Raw genomic sequence first — 15,102 nt, forward strand, 5'->3', positions numbered from 1 at the left:
AAGACAGCTGCTAAACAAGTAGAGTCACTCTGTGACTGTGTGGAAGAAAAACATCCAAAAACAACTTGAGAAGTTAAAGTAGTAAAAAGCTCTATTACAATATAGACCTCTGCAAGTATTCAAGTGCTGTGCATTAAGACAACCAAGCACTGGGACTGTGTTTTGTTTTTGTTTTGTTTTTTAGGTATATAACCAAATGTAGCTTAGATTTCTGCTATGCTCTCTGAAAACATTACAGATAGATTCAAGCAGAATTGACACAGCTAAACCAAGCATCAGTTCAGTGCGCTGTGTTTTCTTGAGGTGCAAATATCAAAGTAATTCATGAACAGGGAGAGGTGAACTATAACAGTCCCAACTCAAAACTAGGGTTGAGAGAATAATGCAATACAAATAACGTATCCAACCAGTTTTGTTTTTCTTTCTGCTTGTGAAATGTAGATGTGCAGATGACAACTTTCTCCTGCTGTTCAACATTATCCAATAATGTTTGGGCCATTATAAACAGTCTTTGGAATAAGGATGAACAGGGATTCTGAGCATATTCATTGTTGGTGAAATTTGCAACTGTGCAGAGAGCGAGCACAATATGCCTCTTAAGTCCTACTTCAGCTCCGTTTAGAGGACTTAAGTGATGCATAGACCTTGCATTGGGCTTTTGCTCAGGTGTGAATTGCCCTTATTTGTTAATTATGATTGGTCAGCCAAGTCATATGGTATTGTTCCTGCTTTTTGATTTGAGAAGTACACTAATGCTTTTGATGCAAATACTTGCATATGCAAATTTAAAATTCCTTTTTTTGCCAATACCCATGCAAATATTTCTGTGAACATTAAAATAGAAACCAATATTTGCCCAAACTATTTTGCAATAGTCACCTCTTGGTGCCTCAGTTTCCCCATCTGTAAAATGGGGTTAATTATGCCAATCTCCTTTGATATCTTCTCATGAAAACCTATATAAGAGGCAGGTATTTTTATTTCTCCTGACAATATCATCAGGGACAGTAATCTCATATATCTGATTTCTGAATGATGGCTGTAGCATACATTAGCAGAATACCCTGATTTTCCAACCCTATGACATTAGGCATTTTTTGCAGGGCATCTAGTGTAGCTGAATATATATACCTTAGATCCTTAATTGAAACATGACAATCTATTGCATAAAAAAATGGTGCGGGGATACACAGTGCTTACTGTGTGGTTTACCACCATCTTGTCTGCAACTCCTATGCTAGTCTGGAGAGATTGCACTGCTAATGAATTAACTAGTTAGACATGGCCTATAGTCCCCTGAGCAATTATTTTAGCATCTGCCATAGCAGATTCAATTTGGTTAACAGTTGCTCTAGCTCTGTGTACAGTTAGTTCTGGCTCAAGTAGTAATCATTCATGTATGCATGGGTATGGCTGTTTTTGCCACAAGCTGGCTTCCAATCATCTCTTTGGAAATATCCCCATAATGGTATGTAACATGTTCCAATAAAGTAGCAACATATCAGTCAGTGGGTTCACCCGTTTTTCTGTACATTTGGTAAAATGTCCATCTTTCTATTTCACATTCATTTTAGCCATGAAAAAATTAAATAAAATGGAAATTGCAGTAGCTGTAGCAATTCTCAGGAAGAAGAATGTGTATGCATTACTCTCTAGTGTTCAGTACGCGGGCATGGTAACTGCAAGGCTAAATTCTGGACATCTCTGTTACCAACAAGCCAACATTTCTCAGCAGGCATTAAATTGTGGAGAAGGGGAGAAGGTGGGGGAGTGCAGTTCTTCCTCTGCTAATAGCAGATGCAGGACTCCCATTCTTCTCCCCAGCTTTAGAGAGCACTGTGATGTCCACACAGCTCCCCCTCTTTCTGGTTTGCTGCTCCTTCATCTTGTTTCAATCTATTTTAACCCATAATTCTCAGTCACATAAATCCAGTATAGAACAGGCTTACTAGAACAGGATAGAATTCCAAGAGCAGGTGACATAGGAGAGTAGCAATCCTTGTTGCCAGGAGTGTCTAACCAGGAAAAAGAGATTGTACTCCAGACACACACATTAGTATATTAACTCAAGTATGCTCTAGTTTGATCTTTATCATCTTTCAAGGTAAATTCTAAACAGCACACTTGCTCATATGTGTGTCACAGACAAATGTGCAGATGACTGATAGATGAATGCAACATTGCTAACACTCCAAACCCTGATATGAGCTCATCAGATCCACAGATTATGCACGATTTGGATTTAGGATTTTACTATTATTGGAACCTATTGTGTGATATTGGAGTGAGCTAAAAGAAAAAAAAAGGGATACACAGATCATCGCATCCCGAGCTGGGGAATAAACCATCTTGAACATGTTAAAATGCTGTTGTGCCTTTTAGGAAGATCCATTGTTCCATCTGGATTATAAAAATAATTGCAATATGCCTGAGGAAAGAGTCCCGTTAGCTATGTTTGGTCATTACACTTATCTTATACCATCAAGAATAAGTATTGTTGGCTGGTGATTGTCATCTTCAGTAGTCTGACATGCTGGATGAGTACTTGTAGCAAAACACACTGGTTTCAAGTTCGCAATACTGAAATTATTTTACATTGGTTTTGGACATTTTTGTGAATCTGGTTCTATTCCTAAAAGGTATTGGAATAGATTTTCATGTTACTCCTGCATATTTGGGACTGACTTGCTTGGGGGCTGTGGCGCATTGTATGGTAAAGGTTAGAGTTCTTCCATTTGCTGAATTTATTCCATGTGACCAGGAGGGTTAAGAAAAGCCGGTTTGGCTCATTTTCCCATAAAGAGGTGATGGGTTTTGTGTTCTTTCTCTTAGACATTCAGAAAAATTGTTGATGGCAGCAGCACTAAGGAACATCTGTTTTCAGAGTGGGCTACGCATACCCTTCCTCCAGACAACCAGTGGATTTTCAAGGGAGCAGTGGTCCATTTTGTGGGTAATTTCCTAAATTTAAAAAAACAAAACACCAAACAAATTCCACTGTGTGACATCATATTGACACCCACATTCTTCAGCAACAGGGCTGCAAACTTTAGATCCACTGCACAGACCTCTGGCTCTTAAGCAAATAGAGTAACTGATAGCAGTAGACGGTTGTCCTCCTCTGTGTGAACCAGGACTATCAAAGGATGAAATAGTGGGTTTGCGAGTGGTTTTCACCCATATTTGCTCACAACAGAGGAATGGTGAGATTCAGAAACCTTGGGGTCTATGCCGGGTTCTGGAGGGAGTGTGCTCTAGAGGTCACACACTCTTCTTCCCTGTTCCTTCCAAGCCTTACCTCTTTTTCACCCGTCACCTTCAGTCTGATCCAGTTCTTTATCTCCCTTCCCCCAACTCCTTGTGCCAATCCTAATCTTCTCACCTAGCCAATCCCCATCTCCAAGCCCTAGTGTCTCATGACAGTTCCAGTTTCCTTGCCCAACATGTCTCAGGCTTCCCCTCAAGTTAAGTCCCAGGCTTCCAGTCATCCAAGCTTCTCATCCCTGTCTCCCTCACCCCAGCATTCTCATCCAATTGCTGTTCTCGCCTCCCTCTCCCATTCTCAATCTGTGTTGAAACTTTCCAAAATGATTCACCTTGAAACAGACAGGCAGCATGGGAAATTTCAGCCCCAAATGATTAAAGTTTGTTAAATTGTAAGCAACAAAAACCGGGGACTTATAATGGTAAGTGTCCGGTAACCAGCTCTGCCTATAATGGGCTTTTACTTTTTGGTGCTGCTGGAGCTCTTTTGTTAGAGATAGTATATTTACAGTTCTGATTATTTCACTAAAGGTTTTCAAAAGACTGGATATAGATAAATACTAACATATTTTTCATCACCTACTATATTATAGTCTTCATTTACCCTCTGCTGTTAGACACACAAGATTATTTGGATATACTATAATTAACCGACTGTATTTCTTTTATTGATACATTTTGAAAAATCACAACCAAAATTAATATTGACAAAGTAAGTTTCATATAAATTCTAGTTAAATGCTAAGCAAAGTAATATTCACATACATAAACATAAGTGCTTCCATTTCTGGTGTAAGTCAATGAAATATAAATGAGGATCCATCGTCTAGTCAAATGTTTCCATTGGCAGATTAGCTATTTTTATTTCTGTCATTACTATCACTTGATATTGTCTCTAATGTGGTGGGTTTATTGACTAAACTATTTATTTTCATGGTAACATGCTTTTGGATTTTTATCAACAGTCTGGTATGCTCAATATGCCAAATGGTTCAGCATTCGTCTGTGAAATTCTTTCAAGACCAACTGTTGCATTACCTTTGTTGATCCTTATTATCCAAATTATCTCATCTTTGATAGGATTGCAAATAAGAATATTCTTCTTGTGTGGGTGAAGCTACAGTCACCATCTGGTGCTCTGCATATTCATTTATTATATTTCCTTTGCAAATCTTACAATCCAAAACTAATTAAAACTATTACATTAGGGCTAACTATATTCGGAACTGTATAACATGAAACGCAAGATGAAATGTTATATCTCAGCGCTGGCTGATGTTAGTCACCAGAGAAGAGAGGGGAAGAAATATAAGTTATTCAAGTTGTGCAGAGGTCACTTTGTGTGGGGAAAAATTCACTTTTACAAGATCCATCCACAGAATAACCTCTGCTCACATGAGTTATCAAAATGAGATGCCATTCATGGATCATATAGAACATTTAAAGGGCATGTCCGCTCCACTGGGCTCTTCAAACTTGGCTCTCCTTTGGTCGGACTTGAATATGCCCATGGACTCCACTAGGCTTTTTGGGCCTGACTACTTCTTGACTGGGGGGGGGGAAAATAAGAGGTGGTATCTACCAGATGTTACCCTCTTGTAGCACCAAAATCATGGTAAGTTACTCTTGATAAGTTGTGCAGATCTGTGATCCTCGCTCTCCTTTCTTATGCATGAGGAATGTAATAGTTAACAACATTAACATTTCTGTTATCGCTGGGCATCTGAGTTGCATCTCCACTGAGATGGATGGTGAAGTGTACACCTCTGAGCTGTTGCTGTAAGCTCTCTGCAAACGCACACAGTCATCTCTGCATCAATTCCACTCATTTATGAGCATTTCTCTGCAATCCTAACAGTTACAGACTTGTTTAAAAAAAAAAAGAAAGAAAGAAAAAAAACCTGAGATTCTGGAAAGTATAACAGTCTCTTCAGAAAGGGCTGGTCTGCTGTACTGATGCGTACCAGCTGTTTCTGAGCTTCTGTTTCTGAAGTTGCATATACTGAATCCTATTTAAGACCTTTCATTGATAGAGTCGGCTATCTGCAGCCTTGAAATTTTTCTTGGATGCTGCATTTAATAGTCGCCTTCCAAGGGGAGCAGTTGGGGACAAAAAACCTAACTGGCTTCAAGACGAAGCTGATAAGTTTATGGAGGGGATGGTATGATGAGACTGCCTACAATGGCATATAGCCAATTTCCGAGTACTAGTAGCAAATATCTCCAGCAGCTGGTGATGGGACACTAGGTGGGGAGGGCTTTGAACTGCTACAGAGAATTCTTTCCCAGATGTCTGGCTAGTGGGTCTTGGCCATATGCCAGGGTCTAACGGATCACCATATTTGGGGTCAAGAAGGAATTTTCCCCTGGGTCAGATTGGTCAGAGACTCTGGAGGGTTTTCACTTTCCTCTTGCAGCATGAGGCATGGCTCACTTGCAGGTTTAAATTGGTGTAAATGGAGGATTCTTGGTAACTTGAAGTCTTTCAATCATGATTTTAGGGCTTCAGTAGCTCAGCCAGAGGTTATGGGTCTATTACAGGATTGCGTGGGTAAGGTTCTATGAGCCGCTATGTGCAGGTCAGACTGGATGATAATGATGGTCCCTTTTGGCCTTAAAATCTGTGAGGTTTGAATCTGACCATCTCTTAGAAAAAACAAAAGGAGTACTTGTGGCACCTTAGACACTAACACATTTATTGGAGCATAAGCTTTCGTGAGCTACAGCTCACTTCATCAGATGGAAAATACAGTGGGGAGATTTATATACACATACAGAGAACATGAAACAATGGGTTTTATCATACACACTATAAGGAGAGTGATCACTTAAGATGAGCTATTACCAGCAGGAAGTTGGGGGGAGGAAGAAAACCTTTTGTGGTGATAATCAAGGTGGGCCATTTCCAGCAGTTAACAAAAATGTCTGAGGAACAGTGGGGGGTGGGGTGGGGGGAGAAATAACATGGGGAAATAGTTTTACTTTATGTAATGACTCATCCACTCCCAGTCTCTATTCAAGCCTAAGTTAATTGTATCCAGTTTGCAAATTAATTCCAATTCAGCAGTCTCTCATCGGAGTCTGTTTTTGAAGTTTTTTTGTTGAAGGATAGCCACTCTCAGGTCTGTAATCGAGTGACCAGAGAGATTGAAGTGTTCTCCGACTGGTTTTTGAATGTTCTAATTCTTGACGTCTGATTTGTGACGATCGCTTATTAACACCGTAGTGTCCAGGAAGTGGATCTCTTGTGTGGACTGACCCAGGCTGAGGTTGATGGTGGGATGGAAATTGTTGAAATCATGGTGAAATTCCTCAAGGGCTTCTTTTCCATGGGTCCAGATGATGATGTCATCAATGTAGCGCAAGTAGAGTAGGGGGATTGGGGACGAGAGCTGAGGAAGCGTTGTTCTAAGTCAGCCATAAAAATGTTGGCATACTGTGGGGCCATGCAGGTACCCATAGCAGTGCCGCTGATTTGAAGGTATACATTGTCTCCAAATGTGAAATAGTTATGGGTGAGGACAAAGTACACAAAGTTCAGCCACCAGGTTAGCCCGTGACATGGTCACATAAACACCACCCTATACCGGAAACCTACTGACCACTATTCCTACCTACATGCCTCTAGCTTTCATCCAGATCACACCACACAATCCATTGTCTACAGCCAAGCTTTACAATATCACCGCATTTGCTCCAACCCCTCAGATAGAGACAAACACCTACAAGATCTCTATCGCGCATTCTTACAACTACAATACCCACCTGCTGAAGTGAAAAAACAGATTGACAGAGCCAGAAGAGTACCCAGAAGTCACCTACTACAGGACAGGCCCAACAAAGAAAATAAAAGAACTCCACTAGCCATCACCTTCAGCCCCCAATTAAACCGCTCCAATGCATCATCAAGGATCTACAACCTATCCTGAAGGACGACCCATCACTCTCACAGATCTTGGGAGACAGGCCAGTCCTTGCTTACAGACAGCCCCCCAACCTGAAGCAAATACTCACCATCAACCACACAACAGAACCACTAACCCAGGAACCTATCCTTGCAACAAAGCCCGTTGCCAACTCTGTCCACATATCTATTCAGGGGACGCCATCATAGGGCCTAATCACATCAGCCACACTATCAGAGGCTTGTTCACCTGCGCATCTACCAATGTGATATATGCCATCATGTGCCAGCAATGTCCCTCTGCCAAGTACATTGGTCAAACTGGACAGTGTCTACGTAAAAGAATAAATGGACACAAATCAGATGTCAAGAATTATAACATTCAAAAACCAGTCGGAGAACACTTCAATCTCTCTGGTCACTTGATTACAGACCTGAGAGTGGCTATCCTTCAACAAAAAAACCTTCAAAAACAGACTCCAATGAGAGACTGCTGAATTGGAATGAATTTGCAAACTGGATACAATTAACTTAGGCTTGAATAGAGACTGGGAGTGGATGGGTCATTACACAAAGTGAAACTATTTCCCCATGTTATTTCTCCCCCCTACCCCACCCCCCTCTGTTCCTCAGACATTCTTGTTAATTGCTGGAAATGGCCCACCTTGATTATCACCACAAAAGGTTTTCCTCCTCTCCCTCCCCCCTCCCGCTGGTAATAGCTCATCTTAAGTGTTCACTCTCCTTACAGTGTGTACGATAAAACCCATTGTTTCATGTTCTCTGTGTGTGTGTATATAAATCTCCCCACTGTATTTTCCACTGAATGCATCCGATGAAGTGAGCTGTAGCTCACGAAAGCTTATGCTCCAATAAATTTGTTAGTCTCTATGGTGCCACAAGTATTCCTTTTCTTTTTGCGAATACAGACTAACGTGGCTGCTACTCTGAAACCTTAGAAAAAACAGGAGTCCAGATATCCTAAATCCCAGTCTGGTGTCTTAACCACGAGACTGTACTTCTCAGTTCCAAATTCCTCCAGTAGTTAATGCAAGGCAGTTATGGACAGTTAGTTTCTTCAGGACCAAGAATACAGTTATCCAGATAAATATTGTAGAGATAAGAAAGTTTGGATAGGTCAAAAGTGGAGCTGGTTGAAAAAACTGAGTTTTTTTTCCATGACAAATTTCACCATTTCCTGGCTGTCTTCATTTCATAGCATTGAGTGCCCATTTTTGAGGTTTTTTTTTCAAAACCCATGTTTTGGGGGAAAGAAACATTTCAGTAACCATTTTGGTTAAACATCAATAAAAATATATCATGAAAAAAATTGTGAAAAACTAAAAATGTGGACAAAAATGGTTTTGAAGAAAGGCCATTTTTAACAGGAAAAACAACAAAGTAAAAAAACCCTGTTTTTGTTTGAAAAATTTTCAGAAAGCTCTAGAAAAAATGTAATATGTAGCTAAATATCCAACATCAATATAGTTCAGATTCAGCAAAGTAGATTAATACATTGATCGTTTTAAAACCAGAAGCCATTTTTGTGATCATCTTCTCTGATCTCCTGCATAACGCAGGCCACAGAACATCACCTAGTGATTTTTGCGTTGAGCCTGTAACTTCTGTTTGAACTACAGCGTATTATTTAGAAAAAAATCCAGTCTTTACTTGGACTGCAAATCATGGAGAATCCACTTACTTAAGCATCTGGCTTGATTTCATTGCTAGGTGACACATCCAGTTCTTTCTTCCTTGCCTTAAAAGGGACTTCTCACATCTGCTTAATTACCTTACTGTATTATACCATTAACCAGTTAGAGTACAGTGACTGTCACACTGTCTGGCATGGCTCATGACTGAGAGTGCCAAGCTCAGGGCAGACTCTCAAAAAGCAGGGCAGACACTCCAAACTGGTGGTATGTTCTATAATTAGATTTCACCAACCCAGTAACAAGGGTGATCTCCTAAAGCACTAATACAGAATTACCACAGAGTCACAGACAGTCCCCTTGGCCATTCCAGCCTATCTTGCCACCCAGACAACCAGGACTATGTGATAGATGGTCATGTTACACCAAAAATCACAACAATATTCAGGTTGCTCACAGTCCCAAAGGACCAGACACTTACTTCTGGTCAGTTGTACCCAGATTTCAAATTGAAGACAACGCCTATAGCCAATCTTGTAATAAACCTAACTAAAAATGTATTAACTAAGAGAAGAAGTAAGAGTTATTTAGAGGGTAAAACAGGAAATATACACACACAAATGAATTAGTCTGAGATTTAAAAAGGTAAGATACACTTCTATAATAAGCAGCTCTATATATCCTTTAGTGGTGACCATGCCAAGCAGCACTGGGATCTCTTGCTTATGTTTAGGAACCTTTGCCCCTCAGAGTTCAGAAAGCATAAAGATCCAGTTTCTCCTTATCAGGGATTTTTATCCCCTCCACCCCAGAATACAAGCTTGTCATAAAAATAAAAGGAAGGGTAAACACCTTTAAAATTTTTCCTGGCCAGAGGAAAACCCCTTTCACTTGTAAAGGGTTAAGAAGCTAAAGCTAACCTCGCTGGCACCTGACCACAATGACAATGAGGACACAAGATACTTTCAAAGCTGGAGGGAGGGAGAAACAAAGGGTCTGTCTGGCTGTGTGGCTTTTACTGGGGACAGAACAGGAATGGAGTATTAGAATTTAGAAAGTAATCTAGCTAGATATGCGTTAGATTATGATTTCTTTAAATGGCTGAGAAAATTAAGCTGTGCTGAATAGAATGGATATTCCTGTCTTTGTGTCTTTTTGTAACTTAAGGTTTTACCTAGAGGGATTCTCTATGTTTTGAATCTAATTACCCTGTAAGGTATTTACCATCCTGATTTTACAGAGGTGATTTTTTTTACCTTTTCTTATATTAAAATTCTTCTTGTAAGAAACTGAATGCTTTTTTCATTGTTCTTAAGATCCAAGGGTTTGGGTCTGTGGTCACCTATGCAAATTGGTGAGGATTTTTGTCAAATCTTCCTTAGGAAGCGGGGTGCAAGGTTTTGGTGAGGATTTGGGGGGGGAAGACGTTGCCAAACAACGCTTTCTCAAAAATAAACCCAGTAAAACGTTTGGTGGTGGCAGTGGAAGTCCAACGGCAAAAGGTAAAATAGTTTGTACCTTGGGAAAGTTTTAACCTAAGCTGGTAAAAGTAAACTTAGGAGGTTTTCATGCAGGTCCCCACATCTGTACCCTAGAGTTCAGAGTGGGGAAGGAACCTTGTCAAAGCTGATAGAACAAGTGTCAATGCCTGCCTCTTCTTCATGTAAGTGGAGAGGGCAACAAAGTCTTTGTCTTTTTGATGTTTTACAATGCCTCATTTGGTTTCAGTTTGACTACAGGACCAGCACTGTACACTAATTAATGCTTTTTTCCCTGTTTGGTGAGTTACACAATTACAAGGCAAATGCTCAATTTAACTTTATACCATAGGATACAGACATTATAAGTTTGATTAATACATGTAGCATCCTACAAGCATTCCATAAAGTCTGACCATTAAACACATTCTTATAACACTAATATCTATTTTAACTAGACTAACCTGCAGGTAAGCCAGACTGGTTTCCAGAGCTGCATTTGTCAGTGTTCAGTGAGGCCAAGGGGCCTGGGCATGAGCTGGAACTGATCTGCCGGCATCACGTGTACCTCTAGCACAATTTCAAAGTACACGTACTGGAACTTTAAAAATTTGAACTCTTAAATATTACTGTGTTTTTATCAGCAAAGTAGCTAAATTTACCTACCTACAAATCTGCTGGTGCGAACTCATTTTATACTGCTATTCACACCTGTTCATAGAGATAAGGAAAAGACTTCAATCTCGCCTCCAAAGGAAAAATGGCTTAGTTTAAAGGCTAGGTAAATCCATTAGGAAACAAATATACTGCTGTTCCCTTAGTAAAATCAGGAAATCTACTGTTCAAAGAACTTGTCTGTTACCTATAGCCCCAAATCAGATGCTGTTTTTGCTATTTAAAATTGTTTCCAACTGTGTTTTAACGAGCGATCTACAAAAAGACATTACTAGTGATATCAGAAATCATAAAATTGCATTATAATTCTCTACATAATCATCTGCATTAGACATTAATGCTGGAATTTTCAGAGGCTAAGTGAGTTAGGTGCCCAAGTCCAACTGAATTTCAATAGGAGTGTCCTCTGTCTCTCCTAAAAATCTCAACATGAATAGTGGATGTCCTGACTGCCATGTGAAGACCTGAATTTATAGCTGATTTTGAGCTCAGACAGTGGCTGTTGGGCTGAGAGCATTGTTCTAGGCGTGGGTAGAAAAAGAACTCGTATCACCCCTTCCTGCCAGAACGCAGGAGCATTACAGTCTTAGCCTAGACTGCAGTCCGTAGGTGTATTTTCATTCTGGGGAGGGAGGTGGAGAGGCGGGGGAGTGGTTTCAAAAGGAAGAAAAATAGGGAGCTGGAATGAAAAGGGTAGGGAAATCCCACAAGCTCTGTGCAGAATCACTGCACCTCAGGGGCATACTTGGTTAAGGTCACAATCTGTCTGACAATCCTGTAAAAAGGCATTAACTCAAAAAGCAGTTTTCCAATTGCCAGATAATCCTCTTGATAATTACCTCCTGAGGTATCAGTAGAGCTTTCCTGGCATCATAGCAACAGAAACAAAACCTGATCTTGTTCCTGATCTTTGTATAGCCTTCGCTTAACCAAGAAAACCAAAGTGGAAAAACTTTAGACTACAAACTGAGGAAAGGTTTTTTTGGGGGCGGTGTATATATGTGTGCACGCGCTCTTCATTTGTGAGGGCCTTAAATTATATGAGAATCTTATTAAATAAAATATTTTCTTCTTCCTTCTCTTCTCTCCCCCACACCCTCAAAGAATGAATTACATGTTCCCATTCAAAGGGGCTGTGAAAGCAACAATCTATCAGTTCAAGCCAGGAGCCGTCCTTTTATACTTTTTTCTCATACTTTGCTCAGGTTCCACTTTAACTGAGTCTGGTAACCTGCCCACTTTGCAGTGAGGACACTGGTTAAATCACTCAAGAGCTGATAGTCCCTCAGTGCTTTCCCAAAGTTCCCCTCAAAAGGCAGACATGGTCTCCCACAGTTGGCTGAGAGAGAACCATAGAAAAAGATCAGCACAAACCACCATGGGATATTCCCTTGAAACACTTCAGCGAGTGCAGACAACACAGTAACTCTGGTAGTGCCTTGCAGTGGGGATACTCACACCTGAATTAGGCTAAACCCAGATGCCCGATCTAGCCAACTCTTCACTGAAGATGTACTTTCAAGTTATTTACTTTTTACTCTTTGCAAGGCTAATGAGCCAGTTGCAGCAGGCTTGTGAGATTGGAGGAGCTGGTTCACTAAAGCTCCGAGCTCTGGTGAGAAGCATGCTATATCTCTAATTTTAGGCAGGTTCTGTTGATGTGTCATGACAGGCTGACATTCATGATTGTCATTGTCATTCTCACTTTTGAGAATAATGACAGATTATTATGCAGCATGCCAAATCATTAAAATGCTGTGTCTTGGTTCAATATCTTCATTCTTATGCTGAAGCAGTTGGATATATTTGGAAAAAAAAATGTTTCCCATAAATTCATGGAATTGCAAGGGTACGTTACAAGAAATTGTAATATACTATGCTTTTTTAAAGCATGGGTCATCCTGATCCTCCAGAACATCGGGTTTTGTTCAAATCTGTGTCACTTATTACACATAATAAGGAAAGTGTCTATATTTGCACATAAAGACCTTATAATTATTTTGGCTATTTGAAATAAAGTATCTCCTTGAAAAGCTACGTCCTTTCATGTGAGATAATATACGATCACTATAGAATTCAAAAGGTAAGAATAGAAATTATTCAGCTTTATAGTTCATTCTTTTTTCAGTAATGTCAGTATAATTTTTAGGGCTTTGTACTGGATTAAAAGCCTGCCATTTTTACAAATTTGAATCAAGCTCACTAGCTAGTGGTCTTCAGTGGATGAATGTGTCTGCCTTAAAAGCATGATTTCTGCTCTTTAATCAACAAATATTTCTAAATTTAGACCTAAGGGGAAAATGCTATTGTTTGTGTTATATAACCCAGGATTATATATAATTTGACATTTTGCACCCATTTGCACCTGTGACTACTAAGATTTACCAGTGAGGACAACCAGCCAGCTGCTTTCCAGCCTGCTGTTAATCACCCACAGATGAGCGTTTCATACTGAGAGAAGCAAGCACACTGAATATGTTCTGGCTGGGGAAAATGTACTCTGTGGAAACAGGCAGGGAGGCAGATGGAGCAGTGCAGAGTTTTGTGCTGAGGAAGAAATTCTTCAGTGGAAACAGGCGCTCAGCCAGCCAGTTTCGAAAAATGGGGGTTAAAAATCCTTCTTCTGACATTGGTAGCATCGGTTTAATATCTGATATGTCCTCTATTGAAGGTCTGTATCCTGTATGTGCTGTGGAATGGACTCAATCTGATATCTCATAGAGATTTGGATCTTTAGGTTGAAGTCCATATAAAAGTGCAACATATCATTAAATTTCATTGTTGGTCCTTTTCATCTAAAGTAAGAGTACAATAGGCCATCCACTAATGTACACCTTGGCTAATTTGCAATGCCTATAATGTGCATGATCAAATGGTGGTCTCTTCCACTTAGGGTCTGATCCAAAGTGCAGTGAAGTAAATGGAAAGACTGATTGGATTAGGCCCCGAACAAGGATTTGATGGCAGAATATTGTAACAAGGGGCTGTTCTTACTAAAATTCCATTATTTTTGCAGGATATGCTAACAGGAAATTTACTAGCATACTGTGAAATGTCATAAAGGTAAACTGTACTTGTCAAATGAGTGGAATGGTTTGTGTATTTTCGAATAATGCTTATTTGCTTTTTATATTGTTCACTTATGATTTTGCAATATTCAGAAAACCACAATGGGGTTTCCACATATTGATATAAATTAGTAAGGGTCCTCTTTGCTCTATTCCTATGATGTCTTATGGTTCCTGATGTGTCTGAAATCCTTTGATGTGATAAGTTCTTTGCTTGCTAATTATACTGTGTGCGTATCTTTTGTATCTCACATTAGATTTGATATTTGATTATTTATTTCTGTTCCTACTTTCACTGGATTTATGTAATGAATGAAAACTACCCTATTAGGAAACTGTTTTAGAAATGGCAATGCTGTCCATTCAGACCCAGATCCTCAGCCAAGGCACATCAAGGTACCTTAGCTGAAGTCAATGGAGCTGAACACCAGTTTATATCAGTTGAGGTTTGACCCTCAGCTTATTTCATTGTACAGGTCTTTGCACATTTAGCCTCCCTGCAGCAGTTCTTGAACTGAAAGGATATTGAGGTGTGCTGTGGAATAGTTCTTTTTCCTAATTATTAAACAATGTGAACGTTACTAACAGTGAAAAGTGACACCGAAAAATAGCATTGTGGGCTTCCATGTTATTGGCGTTTCAATGGTTTCCAGATCAGATTTATGTTCTTCACAATTCAAAAGATTATTTTGTTCCTAATCACCATCCCTACAAACTCAATACGGAATCTGAAAGGCAAGCTGGGTTATTAAATATTACAGAACGCTAGCACAACAGCAAGCAGAGCTCTTCTCTGATCAGGACCCCACTTAGATATCTACAGCCTTGGTCCACATTCTTGCATTACAATCACAGCTACTTCATGTCGCTATCAGTCATGTATATCTTTACTTTAAATTGAACGTTTGCAATTTCTTTTGTTTCTAGTGTGTTCCCTGGATCTCATCCACTAGCACATTGCTATTGTATTGGTGTTGCAAACACAGCAGGGAAATGTTTAATTTCAAGCAAAGTCTATTTTGATTAATGATTTCTTTAGTTCATTAATACATTTCTAGTTA

General features: G+C 39.7%; 1 protein-coding gene across 4 annotated transcripts in view; it reads left to right on the forward strand.

Annotated features, from left to right (window-relative positions):
- The window catches only part of EPB41L4B (erythrocyte membrane protein band 4.1 like 4B), a 255,127-nt gene that overhangs the window by 194,828 nt on the left and 45,197 nt on the right, over positions 1–15,102 (forward strand). The gene's annotated exons all lie outside the window — the stretch shown is intronic.

The sequence above is a fragment of the Dermochelys coriacea genome, chromosome 2 (genome assembly GCF_009764565.3).
Source record: "Dermochelys coriacea isolate rDerCor1 chromosome 2, rDerCor1.pri.v4, whole genome shotgun sequence".
NCBI classification, from domain to species: Eukaryota; Metazoa; Chordata; order Testudines; family Dermochelyidae; genus Dermochelys; species Dermochelys coriacea.